Consider the following 17,056-nt stretch of genomic DNA (forward strand, 5'->3'; position numbering starts at 1 on the left):
CGCAGTTTCACTTCTGCCAGAGAGTAGTAAATAGGCACACCATCATCGATTCCCATAGTGCCTCTTCCTCATCTGAGCTTCTCGAGATGTTGTTCGTCCCTACTGGGATCATCACGTGAGGGATTCTCCCTGGGTTCATCAGCTCCAACATCCAAAATACTTGGGCTATCGTTGCGCCTCCAAACGCCATCACCGTGGTGATCCAGGAAGTCCTCAAATTTTGGAGCACTCTGACCAAGCTGTCTCCCAGTATCAGATGTGATGTCCCCAGTGGTGGTTTTTGCAGGTTTACTGCTGGGTTCCAGGTCGCTCGATTGAAGCAGGCTCTCGAATCCTTATCTGGAACTCCTGTGAAGTTATACTTCAACTGATTGTTCTTCTGTACATCAATCACTCGGAGCACTTTCTCCGCCGGCATCCCTCGGGTTTTCCTGTCTGGGATCTTCGAGGAGCTCCTCGTTTGTAATGTTGCATCGCTAACTCCCTCTTTGGTCATCGCATCTTGGGAGAGTTGCACTCTGCCCGTGTCGTCGATTGTTCCATAAGGTGCAGTCACCCCGGAACCAGGCGCATTCCTGTTGGCCACAAGTCTTCCAGCTGTCTCTATCAGCTTCCTCATCGTCTGTTCCACGACTGGGTCACCTGAGGTATCACTCGGGTCCGGGATTGTCACTCTACCAGTTGCAGCTGGGAGTCGCGTTTCTGTAGTCCGACTCATTTCTCGAGGCGTCGAGAGTTCCATCGGGGACTGCCCACGAGGAATATCCTTTGTAGGTATCACTTTTTCTACGGCTGCCGTTAACGACAGACGCTCCAATCGCAGCTTGTATTCTCGCCTCAAGCGCTCTTCACCCTGCTTTTTGTTGCAGTCTTCAAACAATCTCTTCCACATGTCTCTGTCTTCCTCCGTAGTGAGCATGGTCTTACTCATTTCATCCAACTCCTTTCTTGTACTTTCCAGATCATCTTTCATGCCATCTAGATCTTGCATGATTTGGTTCGTTTGAACCCCCTGTTCTACTCTCACCCTCTTTGTTGGCACAGCTATTCTCAGTGGTGAACTAGACGAGGCAGCCTCGCTGTTCATCTCTTGATGCATTCTCCTCAGCCCAGGCTTGGGCTTGGAGGGCAAAGGCATCTCACCTGGTTGGTAAGTCCTAGAACTTCTCAATCCAGGCTCGTTCGCCAAGTCACTCCCTGAGAGTTTCCCGTTTCTCCACCTCATCACTCTCATGTTCGGGCGGTCTAGTACTCCCCTCTCTCCGTATGCTGCCATCAATAGGACTTCAGTGGGGCGGTCCCCACGGTTGTCATGCCCCAAGATGTTTATCAGGGCGGTCAATAACATGACTACCTCTGGGTCCTCCAGAGCGAAGTCTCGATCCATAAGCCGACGATAGATCGCATCTACCATCGGTCCTACATATGCCTCTGCCAGGTCCATCAATTCATTCTCTTTTCGGGTTCGATTCGATTTGATTTAATGATTTGACTCAAGTGAATAATTAAACGATCAATCAGGATCTAGAAAAGAGGTCACGAATATCACACTTGTCCGTTTCACCTTAACTTCTCGTTGAAAATTATTTAAAACAGTCAGATAAAAAGAATTTGATCCTAAAAATTATTAAAATCGGTCTCTAAATTTTTGGAATTCGACCTAAGATTGGACACTCCAAACCTTGGATCTATTCTTAAGATCGTCATTCAGTTGTTCGTGGTCACTAACTCCTTCTTACCCAGGATCTTAATAACATAACACATAACATAACATAACACACATATCACACACTACACATACTTTAGTCTGACACCCTCTTGCATGTCACCCTAACTCAGCCTATACTTAAGTAATATTTCCTATGTAAGTATACTTGTATATTAGTATCAGAGAAGATTACGTGTATGAGCGCGTACAGTTCCCGAGGATGCAGTCGTCCTCTGATCGGATCGTACACTGGAAGCGAGAGCTCCTTCACTTACCTTTCCACAAGGAAGTCTCTCAGCCTCGTCAAGGACAAGACTAGGTCTTCCGGGTCCACGTGCCGCTTCTCCGTCGCCCGTGTCACTAAGAAGCATAGTTATTTTCCCGCTATCTGTGACGCCGCTGGAGGCAAGGCTGCTACGCCCCCTATTCCTGGTCTTTGCTTCCAAAATATTCTACGTTCTTATATTCTCTCTTAAAATCCGCTGCTAACGCTGTCCTAAAACTCATGTCTGCTGTGATTGCTATCGCACATGTTCTATTCGTGAGTATAAAATCGCTGTCTGTTAGTATTATGCTACTTGAATATTCATTTGGTGAGTTAAAATATGACTCAACTACCCTCCCTATCTCCGGTTTCTTAGGGTCCTCGCCTGTTTTCGCTTCTAAATCTCCTGTCTCTTTTGCTATTCTTAATTTTTTTATTAATAAATTTTCAGTGTGGGTAAGTCCTACCTCCACTCCCCGGACAAAAATATCCATCGACATCCCCGTCGATCGCAAACCAGATATCAAGTCGAGGTTGGAAGCCGGAATGAGTAGTCGACCTTCCTGGGCAGCCCAGGAAGGATCCTCTCGTTCAGTTTTCAAGTATTTCATGCTTCCACGATCTACATCTTGAATCGTGACACTGGTCTCCTTTGGGTCCGACGTCATTTTGTTCAGCCATTCCAAGACACGTAAATTCGTCAATATGACTGCTGTTGCTCGTCGTCGAATTCTACCTCGGGCTTGGACTGGTCATTGACCCACTCCTCGTCGTGATCATCGATTACGTCAATGTCCTGTGACACAGTTATTTCTTCTAGACCCACTACTTCTTCCCCTATCTTCTTTAGGTCTATCCTGTCCACTACAAAATCGTCGCCGTAAGGGTTATATCCTTTTCTGGGTCATGTCCTGTCATTCTGTTGAGTCTGTATCGTGAACGGAAGATCCGATTCCAAGTTCTTGGGAACCTCCCATTATTCAGCGTCTTGCCAGTCCTCTTCTGCGTAGGGTAAAGTTTCATCGTCTGCTTCAATCACCTCATTTGGATCCAGGTCCAGTGGCGCTTCAGGATCCTCTGATACACTTGTTCCTTCCTCTATGACTTCATTTCCATCGTCCCGGTGCCCTTCTCATTGACCTCACAAGTAGGGTCCATCATTAGAGAATCCCCCTCTTCCATGTCTGCAGGTATACACCAGTCTTCTGTCGAAGGATTGTGTGGCTTAATGTTCTCGTAATGAGCGGCTCGGCCAGTACTCAGTCTATAGAAGCGTCCCTGCTGGTGCACCTCCGTAATCATGAAGGGTCCCCCCCCAATTTTTAGGAGCTTTTTCGATCCTTTCGGTGGTATGACGTTCTGAAATACCCATACGTAGTCCCCTACAGAATAAGCTTTTGCACCAGCTGCTTTCTTGTCAAATTTCCTCTGCCTTGCCTGCGCCTGCTGAGTATTTCGTCTACATAAGTCGTTTAACTCCTGCTGACGTCTTATTACATCCCTTACATAGACCTGTGGTGACGTCTTCTTACCCTCATACTCTGGGTAGAAGAAAGTCAAGGGCAAAGACTTCTCGTGCCCGGGTAGCATAATATGTGGACTAATTCCGTTGGTGGAATATTGCGTGCTATTGTAAGCTCCCATCACCTGTGGAAGATATCTGTCCCAATCGGTCATGTACCTGGAACAATATACCCTCAGCATCGACAATAACGTTCTATTTTGCCTTTCCACTAAGCCATTCGTCTGAGGATGGTATGTCGTGGAGTGAGCGTGAGCCACCTGCGAACGTCGCATTAGCTCTTTTGTAAGTTCTCCCACGAAAGCTGTTCCGTTATCCGATTGAAACGTCATCGGACAACCATGTCTCGCTATCCGCCTATTGATCAGGTGGTCGCACGTCTCTTCCGCTGAGGCAGTTATGCAGGGCACGGCCTCTGCATACTTCGTGAAGTGATCTATCATGACCAAGACTTGATTATAACCACTGTCTGTCATGCATATCTTTTGGTGATCTATCTGCACCACCTCGTTGAATTCAGACGATTCGATCAATTGTAAAGGAATTCGCAATTTCCTTGGATCCTTGACCTGTTGGCATGACAGGCATGATGTTACCCACTTCTGGCATGCCTTTTTCATTCCAGGCCACTCAAAGCGCTTCAGGATCCTCTGATATACTTTTTCGATCCCCTGATGGCCCATCTGATCATGCGACCTGAATAAGAGTTCTGTCTGATAAAGTTGCGGCAACACTATCGCGTTATTTTTGTATAGGACTTTGTCTTCATCTCTTCTCTTGCAAGCCATAATCCCGTCCTTGTTCAAGTATTACCTTTCCTCTTTCTGCATAAAATACTGTCTCAGAATGCGGTAACTGTCTTACTCGAGGTCTCCTTTGTCCGGAGAACCAGTTTCGATCCACCTTTTCAGGTAGCTTGTCATGCGGTCATTTCTCTGCGCTCTTAGTAGATCCGAGAGTCTGTATCTCGCCTTCAAGTACGTCTTCATGACCCTCATCTGACTTTTCAGCTCATTGGGCTGATGCGTATCTTCTTCCATCTTAACGCACCAAATCTTTGCCAATGGCTGTGTTTCCTGTTTGAAAGGCTGAAGATCAGTCCTGATTACCTCTTTTTGTGGCAACAGACTCATCGAACGTTTCGATACCGCTATTGTTTCCAGATCATCCGCTGCGTTATCAAAGACTCTTTCACCTGGTATGAGGTAGCGATCACTGTGAGGGTCCTGGTATACCTCTCTATCCCGATCCCTTGCTCGAGTTTCCACTAGTAGTGTGTGGATCGCTAGTTCTGACGGTTCCGATCCCGAGCTCGAGTTCCTGTCTGAGTAGGTGTCAATTCCTGAGTTTCGGGAATTGTCATTTATTGAAGAGTCTGCGACATAGTCTGCACCATCTTCTGGGTCAGTTCTGTGCTTTCCTCTCATCCATCTGAACTCCCCGGACAAAACTTTATTCTCCAGGTCCTACTTCCCATCAGGAACTTTTTCATCTACATCAGACTCCCCGGACAAACTTCCTTGTCCCGGGTGTTGATCTTGAACTCGCCGGCTCTTCTCACCGTTCGTCTCCCCGGACAAACAATCTTGCACCAGGTTTCGTTCAACCTTTTCACCTTCTTTATCCTGGTCCACAAAGGTAACGATTTTCTTCTTTTGCGTATCGTTCCCCTGTTTTTTCCGTTTGTAAGAAGTACTGGTTGAAACCTCGTGTGGTATCGAGGATACTAGTTGCTGAACTATTGTCCTACAATCCCTCTCGTTTTCTTTGTGTTGTCGTCTGGACGGCATGATCTTCACCTTCTCACTGACTGTCAGTGATGCCACTGCTGCTGCCCACTCGGGGTCATCTCTGGGCACTTCTCTCTCTAACAATCCACCCAGCATCCGCATCACTTGCGGTGTGACTTGCACCGTTTTATCCAATAATGAGAGGCTGTTAATGTTCATGCGAGAAAGCTCCTGCTGGACCAGGTTCGAGCGCAGCAACAGATCCAAGGGCGGTGTTTCTTGGATAGGATCTTTATCTCAGCTGCTTTCTCTACAGATAACTCAGGATGTCCTGGAGTTGGATGTCTAGATTTGTCCAACCATCTCGTTAAGGGAAGCGCTTCATAAGTTTCTCTGTCCAGAAACGATAATCCTTCCTTTATTTCTGCCTGATTGGCTTGCTTCTGTTCCAATCTTTCATAGAACTCGGTTTTCTTGCTGAGGCTGTCAGCATTCTGGTGTTTTTCACGCATCCTGTGCTCGATTATCATGTGGTAGTCATCTAATCTCACTATCCATCTTCCTATATAACTTTGATCCATCGAGTATGTCTTCAACCAGGATAATGCACTGTTGTCCACGCGTAACTTAAAGGGAGCGCTCCCCGAGTAATTGCGGTATTTTTCCACATATGTGACTACTGCAAACATTTCTGCATTTGGTGCACCATATTTCATCTCAGTGTCACTTAACACCTTACTGTCATATGCAATGGGACGGAGAACGGTTCTCCTATTCCATTCCTGCTCCTGATGCAGTATTCCCGAGATGGCTACTACTGATGCGTCTGTGTCAAGAACATACATGCCTTTTTCAGTAGGCATGCCTAGCACTGGCGCCTCGCACAGTTCCCGCTTTATGTTCTCAAAGACCGTTTGAGCTTCATCGCTCCATTCGAACTTTTTCCCTTTGTTGCGCATCAGCTTGTGCATCGGATAAACCTTGTCTGCATATCCTTTTATGAACTCATGGTAATAGTTGGCAAACCCTAGGAAGCTCATGAGCTGTGTGTCCGTTCTGGGAGCTTTCCATGTCAACGCAGCTTCTACTGCTTCCAGGTCCGGCCTCACACCATGCCTGTCCACCATTCTTCCTAGGTACTTGATTGAATCCCGAAGGACTTCACATTTCGATGGTTTGCATTTCAAGCCTGCTCTTTTCATGCATCCAAAGACCTCATCGAGCCAATCAATGTGGTCTTCCAGGGTCGGTGTTGCTATGACTACGGCATCTACGTAACACATCACAAGATTCCCGTACTTATTTGTCACTATGGTCAAAGCCTAAGCCATCAGTCTTTGAAAAGTGGCCGTTGCGTTGCACAAGCAGAAGGGCATCCTCTTCCACTGGTACAACCCCAATTCACATGTGAATCCGGTTTTTTCTCTATCCTTCTTCCTTAGAGGGACCTGCCAGAAGGCAGAACCCAAGTCCAATGTGGTGAAGAACTTGGCATCACCAAGTTTAGAGAGGCTCTCGTCTATTCGCGGTATCGGGTACGCATCTTTTATCGTTACCGCGTTCAAGTAGCGAAAGTCGCAACAAAACCTAAGCTGCCCCCCTTTCTCTTTCGCCATTGCTACCCCGCAAGCCCATGGAGATTTCGAGGGTTCTATCATGTCGTACTCGAGCAACATTTCTATTTCCGCTCGGCACGCTTCCAATTTCTGTGGCGTCATTCGTCTTGCGCCTTCCCTATGGGGAACGGCGCCTACCTCAAGTTCGATTTCGTGTTCGACAAAGTTACAGCAACCGATATTCGCCTTATGTTTTGAAAATACATCCGCGTTCCGATTTAAAACCTCCCGAAGTAATTCAAAATCTCCCACGCCTATTTTCCCTTTTAAGTGTTCTATCTCTGGCAAAACAATATGGTCAGATTTCAGTTCATATGACGAGGGGCGTTCCGGAAAGTTCGAGCAGCTCAATAAGCCGTCGTCCGTTTCGGACTTCATTGAAAACAATTTTTGAATAGATTTTAATTCATTAATCCTCTTTAAAATGTTATCTTTATTGTCATGATAAGGACAGTCTTTCACACTATGTTTCTTCAAGTTTTGTAAATCCTCATAGTCGGTCCTCATCGGCAAAGCGTAACCAAGTTTCTTTCCACGCTGGATTTAAACCGTGGTGTTCAATAACACACTGACACACAGTCTGTTTCGAGTTACCGAGAAGCTCCGGCCTAAAATCACTGAGCTTTGACTATTTGGATTCGGTACCAAACAAACATGTTTACTATCACTTACCGAATTTAAATTTCTCATTCTAAAAATTGCTACTACTGCTTGTCCCGGCTGTAGTTTTACTTTCCTGTCTAAAAAAATTGGTATCTTGATTTCGTCTGTTATTATTCTATTAATTGGTTTCTTAACATACCTCTGATCCGGGTTCCTAATCCTGAATAGACCGTTGATCAAGTCAATCATCACGTCAAAATTCCTGACAAAATCTCTGCCTAAGATGAATTGGTCGGCGTCGTCCAAATTCTCCACCACCAGGAAGCTGATCCAAAGATCCCGTCCTCCCATGTGAAGGACCGTTATTGGTGTTCTTGCGGCTACGTAAATCGCTCCTCGATTGGCTGCTGCCAGTCGGAGATTCGTCGGAATTAGATCTTCCCTCGTGAAGCCCTTTCTTTCCCAAGTCTTTATCGGTATAACACTCAATGCCGCTCCTGTGTCCAGAAGCCCTGTGACTCCGATCTTCTTTCCGTCGGTGTCGAGCAGATGTGCAGTCACTTCTGCTTCGTATCCAATGTGTACTGCGTCTTGCTCCATCATGGTGTCATGGCCTATCCTGCGGACTTTGAGTTCCTCTTCACCAAAATAGATCTGCCCTATCTGGTCACTGTCTGTTGTTACTATGTCCTAGTGTAGATACTGATTCCATCTACGCTCAGCATCACTTGATACGGTCCATAGACTTCTACGTAGCGCCCATGAAGCTTCTTTATGCGAGGGCCACCCGTTGTTAGTAGTGCTCGCACAGCTCATGACTCAGTGCGTGGCTCCACCTGCCTCAGATAATCTGCATATGTGTCCAAATGCATCAAAGTGAACTCTGATGGTTCACCCAAATTTCTGATTACCTGGTGTCCCGCTACCGAGATTATTGACTGTATTTTGCTTCCTTGTGGCACCATACCGAACCTCTGCCCAGAGATCACATTAAGTGTCATGCTCAAACTACTTGGTGCTTTTGTTTCTTCGACTTCTGTTGCCTCGAAGGTATTCAGCGTCTCCTGTAGTTTCTCATTTTCCAATTCGAGCTTCACTTTTTGCTCGATCTCTTTTGTTACCAGTTACTGTTGCACTCTATTTAGAGCATCCCTCGCGGCTGCCCTATAATCAATCTTGAAGTCATCCGCCACAGTCACCGGTTCCGGTTCACATGTCTCTTCTGTCACCGCTTGTATTTTCTTCGTTGCCAGCTCTTGCTCTTTTTCTTTTCTGCGCGCCTCCGCTTCACTCAATAGGTGAGCCTTGGTGGCTTTCACTCCCGATAAAGCTTTCTCATGCCTTGGATGCTTGATGTCTGCTACAGCATCCCAGAATTGCGGACAATCCGATTTAAATTGACCTTCCAAGTTGCAAAAGAAGCACCTCGGGCCAAACTTTGCAGTTACTCCTCTCATGAAATCTTCATGGTCGACTTCTGACGCATCTTCGTCCTCGAGGCTATAGCCTATTGCTTTCATGCCCTGTTTGTAAGTTGGGCATGCTGACACATGATGTTCCGTCGAACTGCAATTTGAACAAGAGCGCCTCTTGTCCATATCGTACCTCGGTTTATACCAGTTGTTCCCTTGGTTTGCTGGTCCGTTGTTAAAATTGCCATAATTTTTCTTGTAATATCCAGATCTCGATGGAGGTTTCAGTAAAAGATATTCTTTTGACTTGAGCCTCAACTCCTCTGGTGTTGGCGCATTGGTTGATAGTGGTGTGTAATGTGTTGCTAACATTGTTCGAAGTTCATCATTCTTCACACCATCGATGAATTTTGAGGGTACTGCCAGGTTCATCATCCTGTTTGACTCGTCCGGTTGGCTACGCCTTCTAAGCATCTCCAAATCGTCTAGAAACACGTCTATTGTCTCATCTTCTCGTTGCCTCCTTTTCTCGAAGCGCATCATTACTTGGTGTCCCTGCACCCCTGAACCAAAACGATTTAACAAAATTTCAAAGATTTTCTCAGCAGTATCCCGCTGATATTGCTTTTTGGCCATCACACAGTTTAGGGCTGTCCCTTCCAAGTTACTGGTGAGCGCACTGCACTCTTGCCTTTCTGACAGGTCTTCTTCCTCTGTTGCAGTTTCATCACCTCTATCCAGGTGTCAATGCAGCCGTCAGATTCGTCTTTATAGCATCTTGGTTTCTTAAAGACTCTTCTGGACTTTTCACTGCGTTCATTGGTTCTGGATAACCTCGCCAGGAATGTCTCCAAAGACCTATTTAGGGGTTCAAAGGCTGTGGCCCTTGCTGTGGCATCTCTTGAATGCCCCGCCTGAGTATCATCGCCCCCTGATAAGGGTTCTGTATTTGGTACATACCTTCTATCCGATTCGCAGAGATTGTTTCTTCCTTGGCTCGCATGACTCAGCCCTGGGCTTACATGACTCCTGTTCCTGGAATCATCTCTCCCCGTCGCATGTGTGCCTTGCGTCGGTCGCTCGTTTGAAGTCTGTCTATTGCCACTTGAGTTTCCTCTGAAGTTTGTGCTCCATGTTCTATTATCCCCTTGGGCATAGCCTGCTGAACTGCTCCTACCTCTAGTGGATCCATATGTCCTTCTCCTATTCTGTTGGTCATTGAATTTCACCCTCGGCTCCCTGCTGGGACCTCCCGAGTTTGGTTCCCCTTCTCTTGGTCCACTCTTGCTGCCTAGTAGCCCGTCCAACCTGTCCATGATAGCCTGAGTTCGCCTCTCCATCATCACATCTATCTTTGTGTCAAGAGCCCCAAGAGACTGCTCTTGCTTAATTCTTAACTTCTCCATGTCGCCCTTTAACCGCAACTCTCTCTGTTCCGCTTCTCTTGTCATTCGCGACAAGTTCTTCGCTATGTGTTCATCCGTTCTTTCCTTCAAGCGTTTTTCGCTTCTACCAACTTCTTGTCAATTGCGGTTTATTTCTTTCGCAGACTTTCTGTTTCAACGTGGACTGCTCTTTCTAGTTCACTCATTCTAATGGACATCTGTTCATTTTGCTCTCCTATACTGCCCACTATGTTGTTCAAGGCTTCTTCAATTGATGCTCCGTTTTCTACCAGTGGCGTTACAACTAGCGGTGACACCCTGTCGATCCCAGGTAGCTTGGTGCTGGTCCATATTCGGGCTTTGATTCTCTGCCTCGACGTCTTTTCATTATCTACCTCTGGATCCGCCGATGCGTTGCTTAGCCCTATGTTTCTACTCTCCCCAGTTCGCACTTCCGAATTCGTCATACTCACAAAGTCTCTTGACTGGCCTGATGTTTTTGTGGTTTTGCTTATTGTCCTCACTACACCAATATGGTCCATGGTACCAGTCCCTCTGTCGGTGTATGCTTCATTCTCCTGAGTCGAACTAGTGAGGCTGACTTGAGATCCAAAGTCAGCTTGCTCTTCATCGTCCTTTTCTTCTTCCTGGGATTCACCTTCATCGCCTGTTTCCACTCCCATGGTGAATGGAAAGATGTTTCCGAAAGTGTTCTTTACTCTTTCTGAAAACGATGAGGACGTTGCCTGTTTCTCCGTCACGCCTGCCATCCTGGTGTTGTCTGTGGGAGATCTTCTAGTTGCCACAATTTCAGTAGAGATGTCCGACAGTTCCGACATCTCCTCTCGGTCCAGTGACCCGGTGGAAGTGGTAAAATCTTGGCCTTGTTCTACCGGAGTAGATTCACTTGCCAGCCTTCTGTTTCCTCTACCCTCCGGTCCATGTATTTCCTGATTCTCATCCATGGCCTGATCCGGATGGACCTCCACTTCTAGCATTGCTTTCCGCTCTTCTGAATATTTTTGACTCCTGGTCTCAACCATTCTGCCTGAAACCGTCTCCCCATTGTCGGTTTCGGTTCGTGTGATCCATTCCACAAAAGGGTCGGTCATTGCTTTTCTTTGCTTTTCCGGTATAAATTTCCTGGAGCTATCACCTAGTTTAGGTATCCTTGACTTGTCTAGACTCATATTCAATTTACCAATTCCTACTGCCTATACACTCAATTCGATTGCTAGTGTCCTTTTGACCTGACTACTGATAATAATAACACAACACAATGAATTCCTAAAGTTTCTTTTAAATAGTGACCACGAATCCTTGTATGTTATCACAGTACAGCGTGTATAAAATTTATTCACGATAATTGATTAGTAGTTGTGAAATGTGAAGCTAGCACAGTATGATGATATCACTCTATTTAAAAGATAGTGTTCTCATTACCCAATCAAGCACAAATGTTATTGATTTAAAACCAGAAATAACAAAATAAGAATATTTCTATGAAAAACGTATGTGTTTTGTACTTTTAGTTGGTCGCAGTACAATAGTCGAACTTGTTTTTAAGGAAAGAGCTTTCCCTGCTTGGTGCTGCACCAAACAGACAAAACTCGAAGGCAGTGATTTTCTCAAGTGGGCGTCTATTGCACCCACCGAGTCCTGTAATACCTATCTGCCTTCGGACTGCCCGAGCTAGACCTACTAAAATCCTCAAGGCAATCACTTTTCTTAATTGCTGTTTCTATTAGTAAGCCCAGATACTTTCTGATCTAATGGTACCAAGATCAACTGGATCTGTCCAGTAGTTTCAAAGTTATTAACCAAAACGTCTTTTTTCTAAAGTCAAAAAATTTCTCTCTTCTATGTTCCGCCTAATTTTTTCGCAATTCTGTTCCTTCAACCTAAAAATTAATGATCCGAGCTCAGAAGGCCTATACTTTTCTAGTTTAATGCAAAAAAACTCGACCTAAAACGCTCTAGCTGAAAAAATTTGCGAAAAACTATGCTATTTGGACCCCTCCGGATTGATGAATCCACTGAATCAAACACGTTAAGTTCGATTTCTCTGTAACCCGGAAGGTTATCGGCAAACGGATTTTAAAACCCGTCGATTCACTAGTGGACGTTGTTGTAACAACAACTATTTTAACTATTTTAACTATTTTAACAACAACTATTTTAACAACAACTATTTTATCTATTTTAGCGCTTTTTTTCTGTTTCAAAAAGTATCGATATCTCAAAATCGCGATTTGTGGGGGGATCAAAATATCGCTATTTTGTCCCCAAAAACTGGTCCGCTTACTGTGTTTTTCACTGGAAAACGATATAGGAGTATTAATATAGGCTGTATAAGTAATAATTCTAATAATACTATACCCCTCCGGGTTTGTTCAATATCCGAATTAAGGTTTTTAACTCGGAAATTCGCAGTTCGGTGAAGGGTTACTACAGTGCAGCACTGTCGAGCCCCCCACAGATTACTATCTTATTTTTTTGTACCAAAAGGGATACAAAACTTGTTAACGATACCCAACTGTCGACCGTTGTTGTCGTTGAGCCCCCTCTTGTCACTCCTTGTACTGCTTGCCGGATCAGTCTTCTTCACTAATCCCGAGACCCTTCCGGATTGAGCGCAAATCAGCTGACCCTTCCAGATCGAGCGCAAATTAGCATTAACGTGCCTGATTACTCAAATAACCCTACACTACAAACCTCACAAACGGGCCACAAAAATGATTGTAACGATCCTGATTGATATAAATGCCTGTAACAACAATATATCTATCAACAACAAACGGGAGGGTCGGATCACATCTTGTCTGGTGGGATGAGTTCTACTGATTTTTTACTATTTTACTGTTTTTGGGTTTTCGGTTATTTTTTATGTTTTTTGTTTTTCTTGGGTACTATACTACTTTTGTTTGGTTTCTTATATATCTTTAATTGTTTTTGGTCACGCACCACTCAGGAAATGACGGGGCCGCGAATCCCCCCACCCTTCCTGGTTCGTGAGTTTTCGGTCTTAACTATGTTAAAAAGCTATTCACGGGAATCTGGAAGGCTTCCGCGTTCTGAACTACCCTTCCGCCCCGGCGGTTAGGGCCTATTAAGGGCGTTATTATGAGCATCCGCTCGGTGCGGAGTGCTCGTTAACGGTTCTGCCGTTCATGATGTTAAAAAAGAATAACACCCAGGAGCTCCATAAAAACATCTATGAAACATTCGCCCGGAAGTTCATATCGACGGAAAATAAAGCTAAGCTATAAAACGACTGGCCAGCGTCTAAACTAAGCTCTACATGTTTTTCACCGTCTCTACCAAAGCCAGTTCTTTTGGTGGTCTTTCTAACATCGGGTCGACAAAAACGTTACTGCTTTCGGCTTCGGTCAAAACACTCAAATTAACTTAATTACATGCAAAATTAGTGAGCTCATGGCTGGGTCTCAGTACTCCCGGACCACGAGGTCACTCCTAAAAACAGGGCTACTACTACTTGTTATATTATTATTGTTTTTCCTCAGTAGATAAAAGTCATCATCTCCATCGAAGATGGATCAACCCTTTCCCTTAACTCCTAGCTTCTCATCGTCAGAAAATGAATTCAGATGTTAAATAAATTCAATTCAGAACATAATAGGGAAGCTAAAAGTTTGTATAGACTTATGTAAGTTCCAGTCCCGAGACCCCTCCGGATTCTTGAATCCGGAGAAATATCACCCTTATCTCCTCTCCGGAAGGCTGGTTTCTACCCTTCACCGTTGTAGCGACACAATCCTTGCAACTCGAAGCGGTCTCTGCTAACTCTGCTGTTCGTTAAATTCTCGTTGTTGTTTTTTATCACGATTATCGTTGTTGTCTATTGTCGCAACTATTGTTGTTCTGTTTCTATTTTGGATCTATTCTGTTTCGTTGTTGTCGCTGTCTCAACTATTGTTGTTCTGTTTCTATTTTGTCTCTCAGAAATATGATGTCATCGTTCGAAATTTCGAAATTTTCAAAATTAAAATAACCAGAATATTCTAGACTTCCCGATTCGTTCAATCGTCCGAATAACACCCTTAATCCTCCAAAACTGCCAATTCGGAAGGTTAGCTGCTAATAATCCGAAATTGCATTTTCGTTCATTCTGGTCGAATGTCACATTAGATGCTCTTTATGACTTACTAAGTTTCAAGTCTTTTAGCCTGGGTCGTTTAGGAGGAAGGGGTCAAGTGAAGAATGAGTAACTGAAGTTCTTCACCGTCTATCTTAAATAAAGTGGTTAGTCTTCTAGTCCTGCGTCGTTTATAAGGGCTGAAAATGAATAGACGTTTGAGGTCGTTAGACACTCAAAATTATGTGTTTGGGAGAACAAAATTGTTCTGATTTGATCCAAGGGAGGCTTTGATGGTCAAATTTCAAAGAAATTTATTTTAAGTGACTTTAAAGATCCAAGGAAAACGTTGATGATCTGTTGTTTAAATCGAGATTTTTTAAGAGAAAACAAGAATAAGCCTTGATAAGGTTTGATTAAAAATTTAAAATTGAAATATTTTAAAGTTACAGTTTAGTGATATTAGTTTTTTGATATTCGCTGTTATGTTTTAGGCGATGAAGCTGGGATGAAGAAAAGATGTGTGCATATTGATGAAACTAACAATACATTTTTATACTAACTAATTTTTGTATTTTTTATTCAATAAATTTTTTTATTCAAAAGTTTTGATTTACTGCAGATTTCGGGGGGAAACGACTTGTGTTGTTTTTATAAGTCATTAAAGTATAAAAACTAGGTTAAGCACCATTTGTATTGAAGAATTGTTCTTCAGATTGTTTTTATGTCAGTAAATGAAAATCTAAATTTTCTGTGGAAGGGATTTTAAATACAAAAACTTCGTTTTCCGGTTTTCGTCTTACTAGCATGAAGTCAATTGGTAGGTTTCTTCTTAATCATAGATCGTGCCTTGTTCATGGTCTTCGCGCAAAGCCTAATTGCTCGTATTTTTTCGGTATTTCTAGTATTGTTTGAAATTTGGCGTAGATCTATTGAGTCGTAGAGACATTTCTATTAAATTTTCTTACCCATCTAACATTTTCGCAATTTTAGAATTGTCTTATTCCAATTTTTTCTACTTCTAGGTTGGTTAAGGTCTTGTTCGAGACCTTTGGTCGCACCAGATGAGTTATTACCTTTCGGTTATACCCATAAAATTATTTCAGAAAAGGTGAACCGTCTGTTCGTCACGCTATCATGTTTTCGGCCGGATAGATTCGTGCAACTTCTTAGCCTAATACCAATCTTAATCTTACTCTTATATCTCTTAGTCTCAATAAATCTAGTGTATATTGGTTTTTGCGTATTAGTTCTTGGAGCTATATCCAGAGGAGAACAACTGTAGTCTATGTTTTATTCACTTTTTTTTGGTGCTGAAACACTACAAATAGTTTCAGCACTTACAAATCAGTGTCCTTGTTAGGAATGGAATATGATTGGTTAGTTTTAATATTTTATAGGAATAGAGAATTGCATTTCATAACCAACTATAAATTCAATTTAGAACTGGTTCCAGTAGATACAAACCACACCCGAAAATTAAGAACTGCATCTTTTATTCGTCACTGGCAAATGTATATGTACTATACCGCGTAACAAATTAGAAAAATGCAACATGTAATATAATACTCCCTTAAAAAGACTACATATATCTAGGAGGCGGATCTAGGATTTTCAAAAAACATTCAAAAATCTTGTCGACCTTTTTTCAGGTCGCTGGAATTGATTTTCCGATTTCTCCCATAGCACCAAAAAGACCTTGTTAAGGCCAAGTTGTTTGCGCCGCAGGCGAAGTTTCGAAAAAACAGGACAAAAAAGGCGTTTTTAGGCACTTTTCGGAAAAATTTGACGAAAAGCAAAATTAGTATAAATTGGGGCCGAAGCAGCCTTTAGAAAAAATTTAGTGTTCGTCAGGCACAAATGATTATCTCAAACTAGTACAATGGGGGCCCTTTGGGTCGGCAGGTGGTCGAATCCCTGAGGAAGAAGCGTAGAATCCCCCCCCCCTAAATCCGCCCCTGCATTTTGGGGGGTTTTTTCCGTTATAACCCCGTAAAGGAAAATTTGCACAGCTCAAATTTTGAAAGCGAAAAGCGGAGTGAACATACTTTCTGTTATGACCTCTCTAAACCAGGCTGTTATCCCCTGGCAATTACTCAAAATCTTAAAAACTACAAAATAAACGCAAAATATAAGACGCGGAGCTCATTTGATTTTGAATCTTATCGAATTTTTGCAAACTCCCAAAACATTATATTGCAAAAAAAATAGGTGTCTATTCGATTTTAATGTACATAGCCGTATTAAAATGGGCAGATGCTTTACATATAGCTGTATGTATAAGTTGGGCATAGCGATTGAACTATTTGATGCCTTTCAGCGATCTGGATAATTTCAAGTCAAGTTTGCAAAAAATTCGACAAAACTTTTTAGTCGGAAAAAACTAATCAGGTCTTTTTAGATCTGATCAGCTAAACCAGAGCAGAGCCAAACGATTTCTTGGCAACACTTAAAATCAATATTTTTGGCGTTTATCTTCCGTTCAAATTTGTACAAAGTTGACATGTCACAGAACTACAGTGCTGATTTAAATTAACCGGACAAAACGCGTTAAACTAGAAATTTAAAACGCGTTTTTCTCAAATTGGGTTAAGATTAGACAAAAAGTGAAGAGAACAAAAAATGCTTAGAATTTCACCAGAATTAATATGGTGCCATTTTTTCTCCGAAATTCTCAACAAAAATTTTACCCCAAAAATGGGTAATTTTGGCTTTTTTC

At 43.3% G+C, this 17,056-nt stretch overlaps 1 protein-coding gene across 1 annotated transcript in view; it reads right to left on the reverse strand.

The window, feature by feature from the left end:
• The window catches only part of LOC134852916 (uncharacterized), a 191,936-nt gene that overhangs the window by 97,674 nt on the left and 77,206 nt on the right, over positions 1-17,056 (reverse strand). The window lies entirely within an intron of this gene.

Source organism: Symsagittifera roscoffensis, chromosome 8 (assembly GCF_963678635.1).
Source record: "Symsagittifera roscoffensis chromosome 8, txSymRosc1.1, whole genome shotgun sequence".
NCBI classification, from domain to species: domain Eukaryota; kingdom Metazoa; phylum Xenacoelomorpha; order Acoela; family Convolutidae; genus Symsagittifera; species Symsagittifera roscoffensis.